Here is a 19541-nt window from a genome sequence, read left to right on the forward strand (position 1 = left end):
GCCACAAACAGCATAAAATATCTTGGGGTAACTCTAACCAAGGAACTGAAAGATCTATTTGACAAGAACTTTAAGGCATTGAAGAAAGAAATTGAAGAGGATACCAGAAAATGGAAGGATCTCCCTTGCTCTTGGATTGGGATGATCAACATAGTAAAAATGGCAATTCTACCAAAGGCAATTTATAGACTCAATGCAATCCCCATCAAGATCCCATCAAAATTCTTCACAGATCTTGAGAGGACAATAATCAACTTTATATGGAAAAGCAAAAAACCCAGGATAGCCAAAACAATCTCATACAATAAAGGAAATTCTGGAGGCATTACCATCCCTGACTTCAAACTCTATTACAGAGCTACAGTAATGAAAACAGTGTGGTATTGGCATAAAAAGAGAGAAGTCGACCAATGGAATCGTATAGAAGATCCGGATTTTAACCCACAAACCTATAAACACCTCATTTTTTATAAAGGAGCTAAAAGCATACAATGGAAGAAAGAAAGCATCTTCAGCAAATGGTGCAGGCACAACTGGATGTCAACTTGTAGAAGAGTGAAAATGGACCCATATCTATCACCATGCACAAAACTCAAGTCCAAATGGATCAAAGACGTCAATATCAATCTGAACACACTGAACCTGATAGAAGAGAAAGTGGGAAGTACATTACAACAGATGGGCACAGGAGATTGCTTCCTAGGTATAACCCCAGCAGCACAGACATTTAGGGAAACACTGAATAAATGGGACCTCCTGAGACTGAGAAGCTTCTGTAAAGCAAAGGACACTGTCACTAAGACAAAAAGGCAACCTAATGACTGGGAGAAGATCGTCACCAACCCTGCAACAGACAAAGGTCTGATCTCCAAAATATATAAAGAACTCAGGAAACTAGACTTTAAAATGCTAATTAACCCAATTAAGAAAATGGGGCACGGAACTGAACAGAGAATTCTCAACAGAAGAAGTTCAAATGGCCAAAAGACACTTAAGATCATGCTCTACCTCCTTAGCAATCAGGGAAATGCAAATCAAAACAACTTTGAGATATCATCCTACACCTGCTAAAATGAAAAACACCAATGATAGCCTTTGCTGGAGAGGTTGTGGAGGAAGGGGTACCCTCATTCCTGATGGGAATGCAAACTTGTGCAACCACTTTGGAACGCAGTGTGGCAGTTTCTCAGGAAATTCGGGATCAACCTATCCCTGGACCCAGCAATACCACTCTTGGGAATATACCCAAGAGATACCCTATCATATGACAAAAGCATTTGCTCAACTATGTTCATAGCAGCATTATTTGTTATAGCCAGAACCTGGAAACAACCTAGATGTCATTCAATAGAAGAATGGATGAAGAAAGTGTGGAATATATACACATTAGAGTACTACTCAGCGGTAAAAAACAATGCCTTCTCGAATTTTGCATGCAAATGGATGGAAATAGAAAACACTATCCTGAGTGAGGTATCCCACCCAAAAAGAGGAACATGGGATGTACTCACTCATAATTGGTTTCTAGCCACAAATAATGGTCATTGAGTCTATAATCTGTGATCCTAAAGAAGCTAAATAAGAAGGTGAACCCAAAGAAAAATATATAGTTGTTATCCTGGGTATGGGAAGTAGACAAGATTGCCGGGCAAAAAATTGGAAACTTGGGGGTGGGGTGGGACAGGGGTAAGGGGAGATGGGGAGAGAAAAGTAAGAAGGGGAGAATGGGGGAACTTGGTGAAATAGGATGATTGGGAGAAAGGAAGGTTGGACAGAGGAGCAGGGAATCAGATATCTTAATTAAGGGAGCCATCTTAGGGTTGGCAAGAGACTTGAACCTAGAGGGGCTCCCAGGTGCCCAGGGCGATGTCCCCAGTTAGCTCCTTGGGCAGCTGAGGATAGGAAACCTGAAATGACCCTATCCTATAGACATACTAATGAATATCTTGCATATCACCATAGAACCTTCATCTGGCGATAGATGGAGATAGAGACAGAGACCCACACTGGAGCATCGGACTGAGCTCCCAAGGTCCCAATGAAGAGCAGAAGGAGGGAGAACATGAGCAAGGAAGTCAGGACCACGAGGGGTGCACCCACCCACTGAGACAGTGGGGCTGATCTATTGGGAGTTCACCAAGGCCAGCTGGACTGTGACTGAAAAAGCATGGGATGGAGCCGGACTCATTGAACATGGCGGATAATGAGGGCTGATGGGAAGCCAAAGACAATGGCACTGGGTTTCGATCCTACTGCATGTTCTGGCTTTGTGGGAGCCTAGCCAGTGTGGATGTTCGCCTTCCTAGACTTGGATGGAGGGGGGAGGACCTTGGACTTTCCACAGGGCAGGGAACCCTGACTGTTCTTCGGATTGGAGAGGGAGGGGGAGAAGTAGGGGGAAGAGGAAAAGATTGGGAGGAGGGGGAGGGAAATGGGAGGCTGGGAGGAGATGAGAATTTCTTTTCTTTTCTTTCAATAAAAAAAATTAAAAAAAAAATAAGCAAAAAAAACAGACATAAAGTAACTAGTTGGGGGGTGGGAAGAAGGTAATGGAGATGAACATGGTCAAACTACAGACATGTATGAAACAGTTATAAATTTAATTAGTAGAAAGACATTTTCAAAAATTGTGTTATGTTCTTTTGTTTTCATTTACATAACTCCTGGATCAGTATGTTTTCAGATTTTAAGAAAATTAAGAACTTATTATTGTTTTGTTTGTTAATTCATTATTTGTTTTTATATCCCAACCAAAGTTTCCCCTATCTCCCCTCTCCTGATTCCACTCTCCTCACCTCCCCGCTGGCTCCCATCTACTCCTTTGCCAATCTTTCTTTTCAGATACATGTGGGCCTCCCACAGATATCAGCCAACTGTGGTATATCAAGTTTCAGTGAGACTAGGCACCTCCTCTCCTATTAAGGCTGGATAAGGCAGTCCGGGAGGAGGAATGTTTCCAAAACAGGCAATACAGTCAGAGACATTAGAAGTCTCACACAAAGACCAAGCTACACAATTGTAACATATATGCAGAGTGCCTACATGAGTCCCACGCAGGCTCTCTGGTTGTCAGTTCAGTCTCTGTGAGCCTCTATGAGTCCTGATGAGTTCGTTCTGTGGGTTTTTTAGTAGTGTCCTTGACCCCTGTGGCTCCTTCAATCCTTCCTCCTCCTATTCTGCAGGATTCCCCATGCACCACCTAATGTTTGGCTGTTGGTCTCTGTATCTGAAGAATTTATTATTTTTCAAGCCTACTTTTGTTTTCAATAACTTATAATATCATCACATTTATTTGTATTTGTGTATGAGCATGCCCACACATACACGCACATGCAGAGGTTAGAGAACAACTTGCAGAAGTCAGTTCTTTGCTTTCTACCATGTGGGTCTCAGTGATCAAACTCAAGACATCAGACTCAGCATCAAGTGCCTTTACCCACTGAACCATCTTGACAGCCTCGCATTGAACTCTTGATCTTCCTGCTTCAACATTGCAAGTTTAGAGGTGTGTGTCACTAATCCAGTTTATGTGATGTTGGGATCAGACTCATGGCCTTGTACATGCTAAGAATACATTCTACAAACTAAGCTACAACCACAGTTGAACTGAATTCTCGTTTGGGTTTGTATGTATTTTTAACCCTTAGTTTTTGTGGGGTTCTTTGTTGTAGTTATTGTTTTTGGTTTTTGATTGGTTTGGGTTTTTAAGTGTATTTTTTTTTTGCTTTTCTTTTTTCTTCTTTCTTTCTTTCTTTCCTTTTTTTTTTTTTGAGACAGGATTACTTTGTGTAGCCCTGGCTGTCCTGGAACTCACTCTGTAGAACAGGTTGGCCTGTAACTCACAGAGGTCTATCTACCTCTGATTCCTGGGTACTGGGATGAAAGGCATGCATGCCATGTCCAGCCATTAATATTTTACTTTTTATTCTGTGTGCATACGTGTCCAGTATAAAGTTTTAATTCTTTAACTTTTCAATCTGTTGTATTTTTTCTTAGTACGTATGCCTTTCTGTTTTAAGTGTTAAGTTAATGTGTTGTAACTTGAATCATGCTGGGGAAAGTTCTTATCTCTACTATAATATAGTATCAAACGTAATATAGTATCTTTTCTTTGAATATCTCTAATGTTCCCTTTCACTTCTATTCTGTTTCCTCTGATGCCAAACCACATCCTCCTCACATTACTATGTAAATATACTACATTTTCCTTACTCAGGACAATATGCTTCTGTCTCCTAAACTTATAGAGGACAAAAATCCAGAACACAGTAACATCCCCTGCAGCTAACACTGAGACTTCTGTCAACCTACCATAGCTTTAGCTGTTGTCAACTTTTCCTGTGAACATGAATCCAAGGAGAAACAACTTGCCAAGAGGAATCATGTAAAATAAAGCGAATGAGATCAGTGGGGAGAGTCACAAACTACTAGGATAAGATGGCAGGGCAGGTGAGATGGCTTAATGGATAAAGTGTTTGCCTGCAACTGCAAGGACGAGAGTTCAGATTCCCAGGACCTACTAAAAGATGGGAAGGACAGGAATCTACAAGGATGACCCCAGTTAAGACTAATGGCAACAGGAAATCCATTAGCCTGAACTGGCCATCTCTTGAGTCCAGGTAAGGTTACTAGTAGGAGGACTGAGACACCAACATAGCCACATAAGCTTCGACCTACAATCTGTCCAGCCTATGGAATATTCTGGGGTAAAGGTGGCACAGAGATTCTGGAAGTAACCAACCAAAGACTAATCCACCCTGAGATCCATACCACTAGAGTGAGCCCACGCTGCCTGAAGTGCCAGGACCCAACGAGTTGAAAGTCCAGAGACCTAGGATAGAACTAAAGACAACCAGAGGAAAAAAAATGCCATTGTAATGATACCTAACGATATTCAGATATGCTCATAGATTGGTGCCTAGCTCAACAGTCAACAGAGAAGCTTCATTCAACACCTGGTGGAAACTGCTGCAGACACACACCCAAACATTAGGCCAAGCTCAGAGGATCCTGCTAAAGAGAGAGGGAAGGATTGTAGAATCTATGGTCAAGGACACCACAAGAAAACCCACAATATCAACTAAGCAAGGCTCATAGGAACACAGAGACTGAACAGACTACCAGGAAGCCTGCATGGGACTGACCTAGGCAGAGAGCATATATGTTAGAATTGTATAACTTGGTCTACTTGTGTGACTCTTAACAGTTGAAACAGGGACATTTCTAACTCTTTACAGGTTTTTGGGACCCTATTCCCTATACTGGAACACCTTGGCCAGCCTTAATGCAAGGGGAGGTGCTTAGTCTTACTGCAACTTGATATGCCAGGTTTTGTTGATATCCATGGGAGATTTGCCCTTTTCTGAATAGAACCAGAGGAGGAGTAAATTGGGGGGCAGAGAGGAGGTGGGGGGCTCTGAGAGGAGAGAAAGGAGGGAAACTGCAGTCAGGATGCAAAATAAATATTTTTTTAAAAAGCTGAGAAAGAATGTAAACTGAGACCAAGACCATGATTTAGGAAGCAGAGATGCAATCTTTAGGATGTTGTAGGACAAGCAGCAGGCTGTGTCCCACTGCCTGGCTAGATTAGCCCCGAAATAACCACAGTGAAATTGTATTAATTAAGTTACTGCCTGGCCCATTATTTCTAGCTTCTTATTGGCTAACTCTCACATCTTGATTAACCCATTTCCATTGATGTGTATCACCACTTGACTGTGGCTTACCAGCATGAGTCTAACCAGCATCTGTCTTGGGCAGGAGAACCATGGCATCTGCCACACTGCCTTCTTCCCAGTATTCTGTTCTGTCTACTCCACCCACCTAAGGGCTGCCCTATCAAAAGGCCAAGGCTGCTTCTTTATTCAACCAATGAAAGCAACACAAATGGAGAAGAACCTCCTGCACCATCGGGACAAGCTGGCTACCTAGAATACCAACTATTGTTGAATTCTGCATTCAGTAAGAGACCTTTTCTTAATAAATAAACTGGAAAGTGATTCAGGAAGACATTCAACATCAATATCAGTCTTCCCTATGTGTGCATATGCTCTTCACATATATACATCCACATACATGTGAACTGGCATGTACACATGTATGGATGCCATACACACATACACACACACCAAGTTTCACAGTTCTTTAAGTAAAAAGGCTCAAACACCAAGTAGAGGACTGAAATCAATGAGAAATTTAATCCAAGACAAGGAAAAGAAAATTACAGAATCCATTGAAGACAAAAACAAAATCTGAATGGAAATCACAGTATCTTGAAGGAAAAAAAATATAAAATGAAGCCATGGATTTAAAATGAGAGCAACGGGGTACATGGAAGGGGTTAGAGAGAGGAAAGGGAAGGAGTAAAATGATGTAATTGTAGTATTATCTCAAAAAATATTTTTAAAGAATTTTTCAAGATAAATACAAGTGAAAGCAACTCATGACAATATTAAAATAAAATATACATATTAAAATATATATTTTGATCATGGATACAGATGAGTTCATCTTAAGAAGCATGGACTAATAATTCAGATTTTAAACACATGACCAAAGAGACACACAAAGCCAGGAAGTGCATCCGTAAACTGAGATCCAAAGAAAAAGACTGGATATCAAAGTATTAAACACAGGGAAGCTGAGAATAAACCGCAGATCTGTTCTCCTATTTTATAAAGTACTGAAGTCAATTTCAAACAAAACTATTAGAAGGGCCACTACATATTAATAAACGAGCAATTTTTATCTATCAATTTGCTTATCAAAAATTCTGATTTCTCAAAAAATCAAGAGGACATCATGATTGTAAATATTTATGGACCAATTTTGGAGGGCTCCAAGCTTATTTTCAAAAGTTCAAAGCATAAGACTCCATAAGTCTAGATACAATAATAATTGGGGAGCTTCTAATTACCACTTTCACATCTAAATAGGTCTACAGGAGTAAAAGTCAACAAAGAGGCCTTAGTAGTAAATTATGGCACAGGGTAGTTGAACATTCCTCACAACCAATAAGAAACATATTTCTCTTCTCAGCAATGCAAGGGACATTACCTGAAATCAACTGCATTGTAGACTACAAAACAAGCTTTAAAATATTAAGTAAGACTGGGAGCTGGAGAAATGACTCAGAGTGCTGCTCTCCCCGAAGACCCAGGTTCATATCCAGTACCCACATGGCAAGTCACAGCTGTCTGTTAACTCCAGTCCCAAGAGCCTGGTGCCCTCTCCTGGCCTCTCTGCGTGCTGCACTCATGCTCATTAAAAGAATGATGAAATACATATATACCTACATAATTGAGACAATTCCCTCACCTGCAACTAGACCAAAAGAATTAAAGCTACTTGGAGACTAAAAATCACTTTGAGCAAACATAAGATTATTGAATAAATCAAAAGGAAATTTAAATGGTCTAGAATCAAATGATAATGAGAGTACAATCAACCAAATTTTCTGGGATGCATAAAAGACAGTTATAAGAAGAAAGATAGTTCTAAGTGCTCATATTAAAAATCAGAAAAGCTTCTGTGTTGTGGTGGCATACACCTTTAATCCTACTACTCAGAATGTAGAGGGAGGAAGATCTCTGAGTTTAAAGCCAGCCTGGTCTGGAGAGTGAGTTTCAAGACTGTCAAGGCTACACAGAGAAATCCTGTATCAAAAAAACAAAAACAACAATGAAGAAAACCCAAACAAACAAAAAATCTAAAACCCAGGAAGGCTGAGCATGGTGGCACAAGCCTTAATTCAGGAAACTCAAGAGGTAGAGGCAAGTGTAGTCACAGGACTTCCAGGCCAAACTGGTCTACATAGTGGGTGTTCAGGACAGTCGGTGCTACATAGACTGAATCTTTGTTTTTCAGACTATTTCAGCTCCTTCTTTAAGATTTTTTTCAACAGATTAATTTTTATTACTTTATAAATAATACCAATCAAAGTTTCCACTTCCTCCCCTCCTCTTACTTCACTTCCCCTCCAGTCCTAAGAGAGGGCAGGGTACCCTGCCCTGTGAGAAGTCCAAGGCCTTCCTCCCTCCATCCAAGCTTAGGAAGGTATGCATCCAAATAGAATAGCCAGTACATGCAGTAGAGACAAATCCCAGCATCATTATCATTGGCTTCTCAGTCTGCTCCAATTGTTAGCGACATTCAGAGGGTCCAGTTTGTTCCTATGCTCGTTCAGTCCCAGTCCAGCTGGATTTGGTAATCAGAAAAATTTCAAGTAAATAGATGCCCCTAAACCTCTGGCAAAGTCAGGAATAAGCGAAACCTGGACACAATGAATGGCGAGAAATAATAAATAAAATTTGGAACAGAAACCATTGAAATAGAGAATAAAAGAGCAATACATAAAATTTATCGAAGACTTGGTTCTTTGTAAAGATTAACAAGATTGCCTGAACCCAGACCTAACTAATCAAAAGAAAGACAGAAGACCAAAAATAATGAAGCAAAGCTGTCTAATTGTAGTTAAGGCTAACTCACTGGGAAAGAATTCATGCCTGCTACTGTAAACCAAATCAAATAGATCTGCTGGAGCAGCCATAGAGCCCAGAGAACAATCTTCTACTGCCATTTCCTAAGTCACAGTAATTTTTAAATTAATTCTAAATCCATACCTTTATATCCACAGGTAAGTGTAGCTTTCACCCCTCATCAAACAAGCTTCTTCTATACGCAGCAGATAGAAGCCATTGCAGATAGACACAGCTAGTTAAAATGTAGAGAATAAGTGACCATAAGTGACAGTTGGTAAATCTACAATACAACCGCTATCTCTAAGGATCAGGGAATATCATGGGAGAGAGCCAAAAAGATTGAAAGAGCCAAACAACCAGGACATCTCTTTTTGAAACAGTGTTTTCTATACATGGCAGGAAAGCTTGCACCCATGAAACCTCAACAGTATGGTTACATAATAAGACCTGAACAATGACGATGCCAGTTGACATATTAACAGGAATGGAGCAAATCTCACAAAGCCAATACCTAGATATGAGGAGCCACAGGCACTTATTGGCGGCAGAGAGAGTCTGTCTTCTCCAGAGAGGAACACCCTGATAGGTTATATAAGCCCAAATTGTCAGCCCCAAACACACATACATAAAGAGCAAAACTCAATGGATTCAGTAAGGTTTGTATGTGTTTGTGTGTTTGTGTGTGTGTGTGTGTGTGTGTGTGTGTTTGTGTGTGTATGAGAGAGAGAGAGAGAGAGAGAGAGAGAGAGAGAGAGAGAGAGAGAGAGAGAATGTGTGTGTGGCAATGATAACTAAAAAAAGATGTCATGAATTTGAAACAGAGTGAGAGACATAGAAGGAGTTAGGGAATGGAGTATATAAATGATGTAAATACAATACTAGTGTATGAAATTGTCAAAAAATTTTAATTAATTTTAAAAACCAAAATTGTGACGGAGCCATTCAAGTTAACTATCCCCTGACAGGCCCAGCGAACATGGTGGAAGACGAAGGAGAAACATTGGCCAGGGAGTTTGTTGTGAGATTTTGTCTCCTAGTAATCACAGAGCAACACCTGTAAAAGCTCACCATCTTGACTGCCAGAATGTGAGCTGAACAAGGATAACTCCAATAAGTATGCCAAAGTGGACTGGGAGGAGCCCACAAGGCTTCCTCCCCACACAAAGAACTATGGGCAACTAGGGAATACGGAGACTGGCAGAAATACTCTTCCTCAGGAAAGAGCACACCACTTGGTTATCCAATACCAAATGGTCAGCCCTGAAAACATACATGTAAGCTTATATTATACAGAGTTAGCCGGTTATATTTAGGAATATATGTGTATATACACATGTGTGTAACAACAATTAATGAAAAATGAGGCCACAGATTTGAAAAAGAATAAGGAAGGATATATGGGATGAATTGGAGGGAGGAAAAGGAAGGGAGAGATGCAGCTATATTATAATCTTAAAAAGAAAAAAAACTTTAAAAAATAAATGAGCTTATTATACAGTATTATTAAAATATATTTAAGGGCCTATATAAGTGACTTGGCTCATCCCTGTGATGAAATACGTGACAAGAAGCAACTGCAGGGAGGAAGGATTTATTTTGTGTCAGTTTGAGGACTGTTTGTGACAGCAGGGAAAGCATGCTATGGGGGAAGGCAGTTTTCTCATGGCTCCACAGAACAGCACTCAAAGACAGGGCAGGAAAAAGAACTAAGCAAAAATGTCAAGGCCTATTCTTCAGGAGCCCCTTGGTCCAGCTAGGCCTCATCTCCCCATGGTTGTGCAACCTCTTAAATTAGCTAGGACCAGGTATTCAGACTCATGAGCTAGCCAGGGGAAGGACAGTATTCAGCCAAACATAACAAATGCAATCATCAAAATATTTTCAAATTTTTATGATCCATTTTTTTGGTTATTCTTCTCTTATAACTTATATCCTAATCCTAGTTTACTCTCGCTCCACTTCTCCAAGTCCCCCCATCACCTCCTCCCCTCTCCCCCAGGTCACTCCTCCTCCATTTCTCTCTTCAGAAAGGGGAAGGCTTCCCAGGGATATCAAGCAAACATGGCATATCAAACTAGGCACATCACATCCCCATAATAAGGTTGGATGAGGCAATACTGTAGGAGTAAAAGAATCCCAAAAGCAACAAGACTCAGAAAGTCCCTGTTCCCAGCGTTAGTGGTACCATAGAAACCCTCACCATAGCATATGTGCAGAGGGCCTAGCATAGAACCATACAGGGTCCCTTATTGTCACTTCAGTTTCTGTGAGCTGCATTGAGCCCTGATTAATTGTTTGTGGACCATGTTCTCCTGGTGTCTACAGTCCCTCTGGCTCCTGCAATCCCATGCAAAATTTACCATACATCCAGGTTAAATACAAATTTCACAATACTCAAAATAAATGGAAACTTACTTAAAGAGCTAAAAAAAATAATCACACCAAAATCCTACCGTTAACATCATTACCATTTGTATACTTCCCCTAAGGTATTAGTAAGAAGATATATGCTCTCATCATTATTTAAAGCCTACTGGAAGCTTTCAGTAAATTTGGGGAACTCCACATCTTTATTTGGTCAATATGCCTGTTCTTTGAGTGTGTGTATGTATGTAAATATGCATATATGTGCATGTGTGCTTAAAATATGTGTGGGTAGGTTTGGCAAGATGTGTGAACATGTAATGTCAGAGGCTGACATTAGATGGTCATTGTCAATCAGTTTCTACCTTATGTATTGAGGCAAAATCTCTCATTTAAACCCAGAGCTGTTGAAATCAGCTAGTCTATGTGGCCAGCTTGACCCGGATAGTCTCTATATCTGCCATCCATGCTGGAACTACAGGAAGAGCACTATGGCCCTGGCATTTACAAAGGTTCTGGGCATCTAAAGTCAGGCCTGCATGCTAGGCTGCAAATGCTTTACCCATCAAACCCTCCCCCCAGTGCCATAGATATCTTCATTCCTGTGCTTTACCAGACTCTCTGACAACCGTGGCTCGTGAGAACTGGAATTAAATCCCAGCAGTCCTTTGGCTTCTTCTTTTTCAAGATTGAGTTGACTACTTTAGGTTCATTTCCATTCCATACAAAGTATAGCATCCATTTTTTATATTTGAAAAAATGATGTTGGACTTTTGGTAGACATTAAATTGAATACACAGATCAATTTGGAGAGTGCAGTCTTTAAATGCCTTCTTCTAATCAATGGGCATGTGGATACTTACCCATCCATCTATTTATGGTTTCAATATTTTTCAAAATGTCTTCTGGTTATCAGCAGACAGGTATTCATATTCTTCTGTTTAAAATATTCTTAAAGGTTTTATTATTCTGGTGTTATGGTAAAATGGGAACATGAGCGCTTTCAGTGGCTGAGTTGGGAAAGGGATGGAGAGGGAGAACAATGAAAGAGATATCTTGACAGATGAGGGGCATTATGGGGTTAGGGAGAAACCTGGTGTTAGAGAAATTCCTGGAATCCACAAAGGTGACCCCAGCTAACACTCATAGCAATAGTGGAGAGGATGCCTGAACTGGCTTTCTCCTGTAATCAGATTGGTGACTACCCTAATTGTCATCAAAACTTCATCCAGTAGCTGATGGAAGCAAATGTAGTAACCCACAGCCAAATACTAGGCTGAGCTCCTGGAATTCAGTAGAAAAGAGGGAGGAGGGATCATATGAACAAGTGGGTTCAAGATTATAATAGGGAAAACTACAGAGACAGCTGACCAGAGCTAGTGGGAGCTCAGGAACTCTGGACTATCAGCTGGGGAACCTGCATGGGACCCAACTAGGCCCTCTGAATGTGTGTAACAGTTATGTAGTTTGATCTTTTGGGAGAAACTGGCAGTGGGACCAGAACTTATACCAAGTACATGAACTGGGTTTTTGGAGCCTGTTCCCTCTGGTGGGATGCCTTGCTCAGCCTTGATGCAGTGGGGAGGGGCTGGGTCCTGTCTCAATTTGATGGTGCCAGACTTTCTTCACTCCTCAAGGGAGGTCTTATCCACTCTGAGAAATAGAATGGGGATGGGATGGGGAAAGGAGGGTGGAGAAGGGGAAGGAGGGAGAACTGAAGTTGATATGCAAAATGAAGAAAATTAAATAAAAAAATAAATGAAAATATTTTCTAAATTTAATTATGAGACTGTTTTTTAGTGTGTAGAAAAAGACTGAATTTTTTTCTGGAGCTCTACAAAATATATTTGAAATGGAAGAAGGAAACTCCTTAACTCTTCATAAACTTTCATTTTCAGCAGTATTATAGATATGAAATCAAAAGTACATACAAAAACTAGAGATAAATTGGATTTCTTCAAATGAAAATCTTTAGTGTGTCAAAGGACACCATCAAGAAAATGAAACGACAACACAGAGATTTGAGTAAATATTTGTAAAGCACATGTCTGATAAGGGTCTAGCACCCAGAGTACTGAAAGGGTTCCTATAATTCAGTAGTAAATGACAAAATAAACCTCACAAAGTACAAAGAGGAACAGATAGTAATCCAAAATAGCAGTAGAAATGGCCAATGAAAATATGAACTCTATTTGCTATCCTTAGTTATTTGGGATGAGATGCTATCCCAAACCCATCAGAAAGGGAATAGCTAAAGGGGCAGAAGTGCATTTTAGAGCAAAGGCAAATCTCATGTAAGGCAGTGTAAAATAGTGGACTCACTGTGAAAAGCTGATTAGCAATTGTACGGTGTACAACATGATGAATTTGTTTAGTGTATGTGTACATACATAGAAGAGTAATTACCACAGTGAAGAAAGTTAGTATAGTCATCATTTTACTACTAATAGTACCCAAAAATATATTCTGTTATTAAACTTCCAGTACCTAATATAGTCTTATTAACAGTACTCCCTATGCTGCACATTAAAATGCATGTGTCTAGGGGCTGGATAAATGGCTCAGTAGGTAAAGGCATTTGTCATAAAGCCTGATGATCTGAGTTCAATTCCTGGAATTCCCCATGGTATAAGGCAAGAATTAATTCCCGCAAGTTGTTCTCTGACCTCGGCATGTATATTATGGCATGCAAATGTATGTACACACACACATGTGCACACACACACATGCACAACAAATAAATAGATAAATAGAAAAACTTTTTTAAAATGTGCTGAAGGATTGATCCTCTGATGTTGATACTACTGCAAGGAACTACAGAGTTTTTAAAATGAAGGTTTACTTGGATGCAGCAGGTTACTGGAACATGCCTTTTAAAGTAACTTGTAAAAATGTTCCTAGTGAGTCTAAAGATTAAGAATACTGTTTAAATCAGTTTTCTTTCTTACTGAATAAAATATATGTGATAAAAAAGAATGTTTTAAGGCAGGTGGATTGAAAATTAATATACCTTTGACCCATTTATTCATGCATAGATATTATCCATTCATAGATACTTGCCAAAGCAGCAAGATATATTTTACAACTGCCTATGTGTTCCAGGGCTTTGAATTGACCCACCCCAATATCTACCCCATCTGGTTCTGAGGCACTATGGCCACAGGATCTCCCTGATTCCCAGCAATAGCAGGCTGTCTAAGAGGAGTTTCAGAGAGGGTCTACTATTGATGGTGTTCCAGAAGCTAGAGGCCTTGAACCTAACCTATAACCCATAACACAATAAACATTTGCTGTTTGGTCAAAAGGGTCCACTGTGTGACACACCAATTATAACACACTTTTGTATTTAGCTTACATATTTTAATATTTTATTTAATATTCATATACATATATAATACAGCATTTGGATAATATCTAACCCCCATCCCAACACCTCTAACTGCTGTATTTTAAGGTTTTGGGTTTTTTTATCCACATACTGTTTCTCATAATCGCTATAATAATTTACAGCATGCAAGAATTCCCTTTACTCTACATTCTCCCAAAAAATGTGTTATAATTGGTGTTTATATGACAGCCATCCTAACAGGTATGAGGTAGTATTTAGGGCAGGCCTTATATTTGCTATTGCAGTGAGGATACTGCTTGGGTGTTACTCATTCTGGAGGAAATAAAGTGCTTGTCCTTCATCCTCACTTGATAGAACAGACAGAAGAAAGCAAACCCATGTCATCAAACCTTTTATCTGGTCCCTGGTCTCACCAAAAAGACTTCCCAAATTAAATTGTTTATTATGGCTGCTACAGCTGAATATAGTCTTATTGGTGGATGTTTCAAGATAATTGATCTGACACATTCAGGATGTACCATTTGCCAAATTAGATTCTCTTCCATTCTTCACCTATCCCCTATGTCGCTCCTTAGAAACAACTATCATTAGAAGTTTCTTGCCTATTTCTTCAGATTAGAGCCAATATTTCAAGACAGTGCTCCCATCATAGGATAAACATATTTAAAGACTTACTTGCAAAATAAGTACTTTGGAGAGCAAGTTAGAGAGTATTGCCAGCAATAGAAAGTACACTACAGTTACCATATGACAGCAGAGTGTGATTGGAACTAAGTACTTGATTTGAAATAATAGTGAATAACTGACCATAGGATGGGACCTCAACAAAATATAGGCTGTACACCACCAGATAAAGATGACATATTGTCACCTTTGAACATATTTTAAATGCAACGTTGAAAAACTTGAATTTTCTTTTAGGGTGGCCAGATCCATGGAATCATTAATTGAATTTAAGCCTTGGTATGTACAATATTACCTGGTGGAACTTCACAAAAAGACTGGGAATGAGATGCTGAAAGACAAATAAAAGGAAAACACCATAATCAACAAGAAAGACGTCCAAGGGAAATGATCAGCTCTTAAAAATTACCAAAGTTAAAAAGGACATAGGCTAAAAAAGATAGATCATTGAAATAAAGAAAATCAAACAACACATGATATAAAATAAAAGTCCACATCTCTAAAGAACAAACTATAATATTTGCAAATCTATTAAGAGAGTACTCTACATTAACGTCAGAAAGATCCGTTGTTTGTTTTGTGGTTATCTTATCTTTCTGAACCAAATAAATACAAATGAACAAATAGAATTGTCAACCTTTTTTACAGGTTTGAAATTATTTGTATGTTAAGCCTTAGTTTTGTTTTGTTTTCACTGAAGGTCAAGCAAATAAAACTCAGGCACTGACAAGGTTGAATTGTCCCATCTTGTACACAAGCTTTTGCCTGGAATTTTACTTTGGCAAGCCAAAGACACTTTTTTTGTAGCCCTTTATCCCTTGCTGAAAAAGAGAGGGTCATCCTGAATATGTTCCTCCCACGGTCATTTATTTTCTCTCAAGCCAACTGGATGCTTCTCTGTCAAAGGGCTCTGTATTTCTATCCAAAGGAATTATAAGCATATTTTCAGAGTAACGCAGATGTGGCTTTGTGCAAATGCAGATGTTGCTTAAATCATTGTGATTATAATAATTAAAGTTGTACTCTTCACTCTTAGATTCCGCATTATGATTATTGAAAGTCCTGTCAGAAATTATTCCTTTCATCTTTTCTTCTCTGCTTCTGCTATTTTAATATATTTTGTTAGAGGCTAAGATTTGCACCCATAGATGTTTTAAGGTAACTTTCATCCTTGGCTCACACAGTATGGGCATTACATGCAGTATAATATTAAACCTGCAAGTTAGTCCTTATTCCCACTTTTGTTAAAACCTTTCTTTAATCTTGGGAATCTCATGCATATGTACAATGAAATATTATCATGTCCATTCTCCACTTCCCTTATGTGATTCCTCCCAAAGGGTCTTCTTCTCAACTTTATCATTGTTTTTGATAACCCACTGAAGCCAATTACTGCTTCCCATATTGCCTGGGTGGGGAGCTATCCATTAAAACATGAAAAACATAGTGGGAATACGTTCAATAAAAGAGTGTGCCTACAGTATAATATACTTCTAAGACTATTCTAAATACATGTCCTTATACCAACAGATCAGTGTAGCTCTCACCCCTCATCAAGGTAATTTGGGAGAACCATTACAGAAAGCCACAAATAATCAAAATGCATACATCGACTGACTATGGAGTACCTAGAACCAACTGATACATCTACCGACACAACTCTTAAATCTGAGACTCAAGGAACATTGTAGAAGAGAGGGTGGAAAGACTGTAGGAGCCGGAGGACAAAGTGGCCTGCTGTGAAATGATGTCTTGTATATATGACAGGGAAGCTGGGCCCATATCATCTGAACTATATGACTGCCTAAACAGGACCTGAGTAATTCCAGCAGCAGTCAACATGGTAATGTTAGTAAGAGAAATTCCACCAGCCCTTACTCCTGGATGAAGAATGACAAGTCACCAATGGCTGCAGGGCGAGGGAGAATATATTGCCTCTAGGCACAGGGTACCTAATAGGTTATCCAATGTCAAATGGTCAGTCCTAAGCACATCTATATACAAGCAACAGTAAATAGACTCAATAAATGTGTACAAGTATGTACAGAAGAACACGTCATGAATCCCAGAGGGAATGGAAAAAGCTGGAGGCAAGAGAAGAAAGGGGCAGTTTATATAAATGCAGTGTATGATGCAAGAAATTCTCAAAAAGTATTGTTTTTTTTATAAAGAGTGTTTCTCCCATCCCCAGAACCTATCAAATGCCAATAGATCCTTAATAAGGTGTGATGTCTAAAGAGCTCCTCCCCTGTTTATGCTAGGATTTGCTGGATTGGTATTATGTATGCCTTGTACAAGTAACTACAGCTGCGTAGCCATGCTATGCCCAGAAGACAGCATTTCATAGCACTCGTCCCTGCTCTCCACCTATTACATTCTCTCCACTTCTTTCTTCTCCCCCTTTCCTCTTCACTAATGTTCCTTGAGCCTTGGATAAGGATGAGGTGATAAAGATGTTCCATTTAGGGAAGACATCCTGTCTTGAAAAACAAAAAGAAGGGGGAGAAGAAAAAGGAGGGAGAAGGGAGGAAGGGAAGGAGAAAAAAAGAAAGGAAGGAAGCAAGGAAAAGAGAAAAGAAAAGACAATTTTAAATAAAATAAAGAAGCCATAGTGTCATTGTGGTTTTGATTTCAACATCTTCGTTCACTAATGGTATTTAATATCTTTTTACCTACATTTATGTTTCTTTCTCTCTTTATTTTTTACAACACAGCATATCATATATAAAAGGAGCTGATTTTAAAATAAGTAAACCACATTTAAATCTGAGATTTTTCCATTGACAGTTGATCTCAGGCCTTTACTCAATCTGAACCATAGCCAACTTATCTGTAAAATGAGGATAATTTGCTCTTTGAAGCAGATAATGTATATCACCTGCCTAGCACAGTCTCTTCTATAAAGAGGATTTAATAATAGCCAGACATTGCGGCATATGCTTTTAATCTCAGCACTTGGGAGGCATAGACAAGCAGATCTCTGTCAGTTCAATACCAGCCTGGTCTCTAGATTGAATTTCAGGACAGCCAGGATTACAGAAAGAAGTATTGTCTCAAAAAGAAAACAGGAGCTTTAAAAAACTGTAATTATTATTTTCAAATATTTCTTAGAGAAGCCAGGTGTGGTAACTCATGTCTGGCATCCCATCGCTTGGAGACTGAAGCAGGAAGATTGCCATAAATTCAGGGCCACCCTAAGCTACATGGTGAGACTAGGACAACCTTTAGTATGAAGCCCTGTCTCTCATATTAGAGGTATAGGAGTACTTCTCTCAACAATAGAAGGCTTGCTAACATGTTGTGGGGTCCTGAGTTTAGTTCTTGGCATCACAAAAAAAAATTATTTTGAATCCTTCTTCGGACATAGTCAGAGAAGCATAGCTGATAAATTGACTTCTGATTATATTGCTATCGTTTTATGATACAGTCCTCATTCCCTGCATCCCTCCAAAGTTCCCAAATTCAGGTTTCAGCTATTTCCCATGTACCTCTCTTAACAACCTCATTGAAATTTAAGCATTACAAGGAAAATAATCACATCTGCAATATCCTGTTGTATGTGCTTAGCAACTACAGCAGTGTGATCAACACATTCTGGGAGCATGGAAAACAGAAATACCTGCTTCTCTCATCTTTGTTGCATTCACTGGACAATCAACCTCTTTTTAACTTTAATTTCCCCAAGAGGCATAAGATGTTTTCTTTTCCAGTTGTCTGTGGCTAAACCTTCCCTAGTCCCAACCAGACTAGACACTCAAACAATGTTTCTCTAGAACTGAGGGTTTTGCTCAGTGGCAGAGTACATGCTTACCGTATGTGAGGCACTGGGTTCGAGCTCCAGCACCAACAACAAAACAAGGGAAAAAAGTGAAAGAAGTGATTGTATTATAACCCAAATCAATCCAGATAGGTGCTGATCTAGAAGAACGTCTGTAGCCACAAAGCTTGCATCACCCAATTCACTTTGTCTTTTCCGTAAAGATAGCATATAAAAAATAATGGGTTTCATTGTGGAATTCTCATGTATGTATGTTGTTTTCCTTTGCTCTCTTTCATCCCGCTTCCCTACAGCCTACCCCATCTTTCTTGTCCTTCTCTTACTTGTCCCTACCTCCTTCCAAATCGTCTTCTCTTCTGCTTTCATGTTGTATGTGTTTCATTCCTACACACACACACACACTAAAACTATAGTCTGCATGTGAGAGAAACTGTGTCATTTATCTTCTTGAGTCTAGCTTATTATGCTTAACAATATAATCCAGTTCCATCTATTTTTCTGCAAATGCCACTATTTCAATTTCTTTATAGTTGAATAAAATTTCACTGGGTACGTATACCACATTTTCATTATCCACCCATCTGCTGGTGGACATCTAAGCTTGTTCTAGGTCCTGCCTATGGTGGATAGTGTAGCAAAAACCATAGAGGTGAGAGATCTCTCTGATATGTTTATATTGGTTTTGATCACATATTGGTTTCCTGTCGCTGGCCTCTTGACATAAAATATGCCCATACAAAGTGTAGCAAAGTCATAGCCATAGTGAGATCAGGTGAAAGTTAGCATTGTGAAAAAAGAGGGGGAAAAAACTAGCTTCAGCATAGAACAAAACTACAAATTCAATCACTTCTTTGCTATGTGATTTTTGGCAAGTAACTTACTTCCC

Source organism: Microtus pennsylvanicus, chromosome X (assembly GCF_037038515.1).
Source record: "Microtus pennsylvanicus isolate mMicPen1 chromosome X, mMicPen1.hap1, whole genome shotgun sequence".
Classification (NCBI taxonomy): domain Eukaryota; kingdom Metazoa; phylum Chordata; class Mammalia; order Rodentia; family Cricetidae; genus Microtus; species Microtus pennsylvanicus.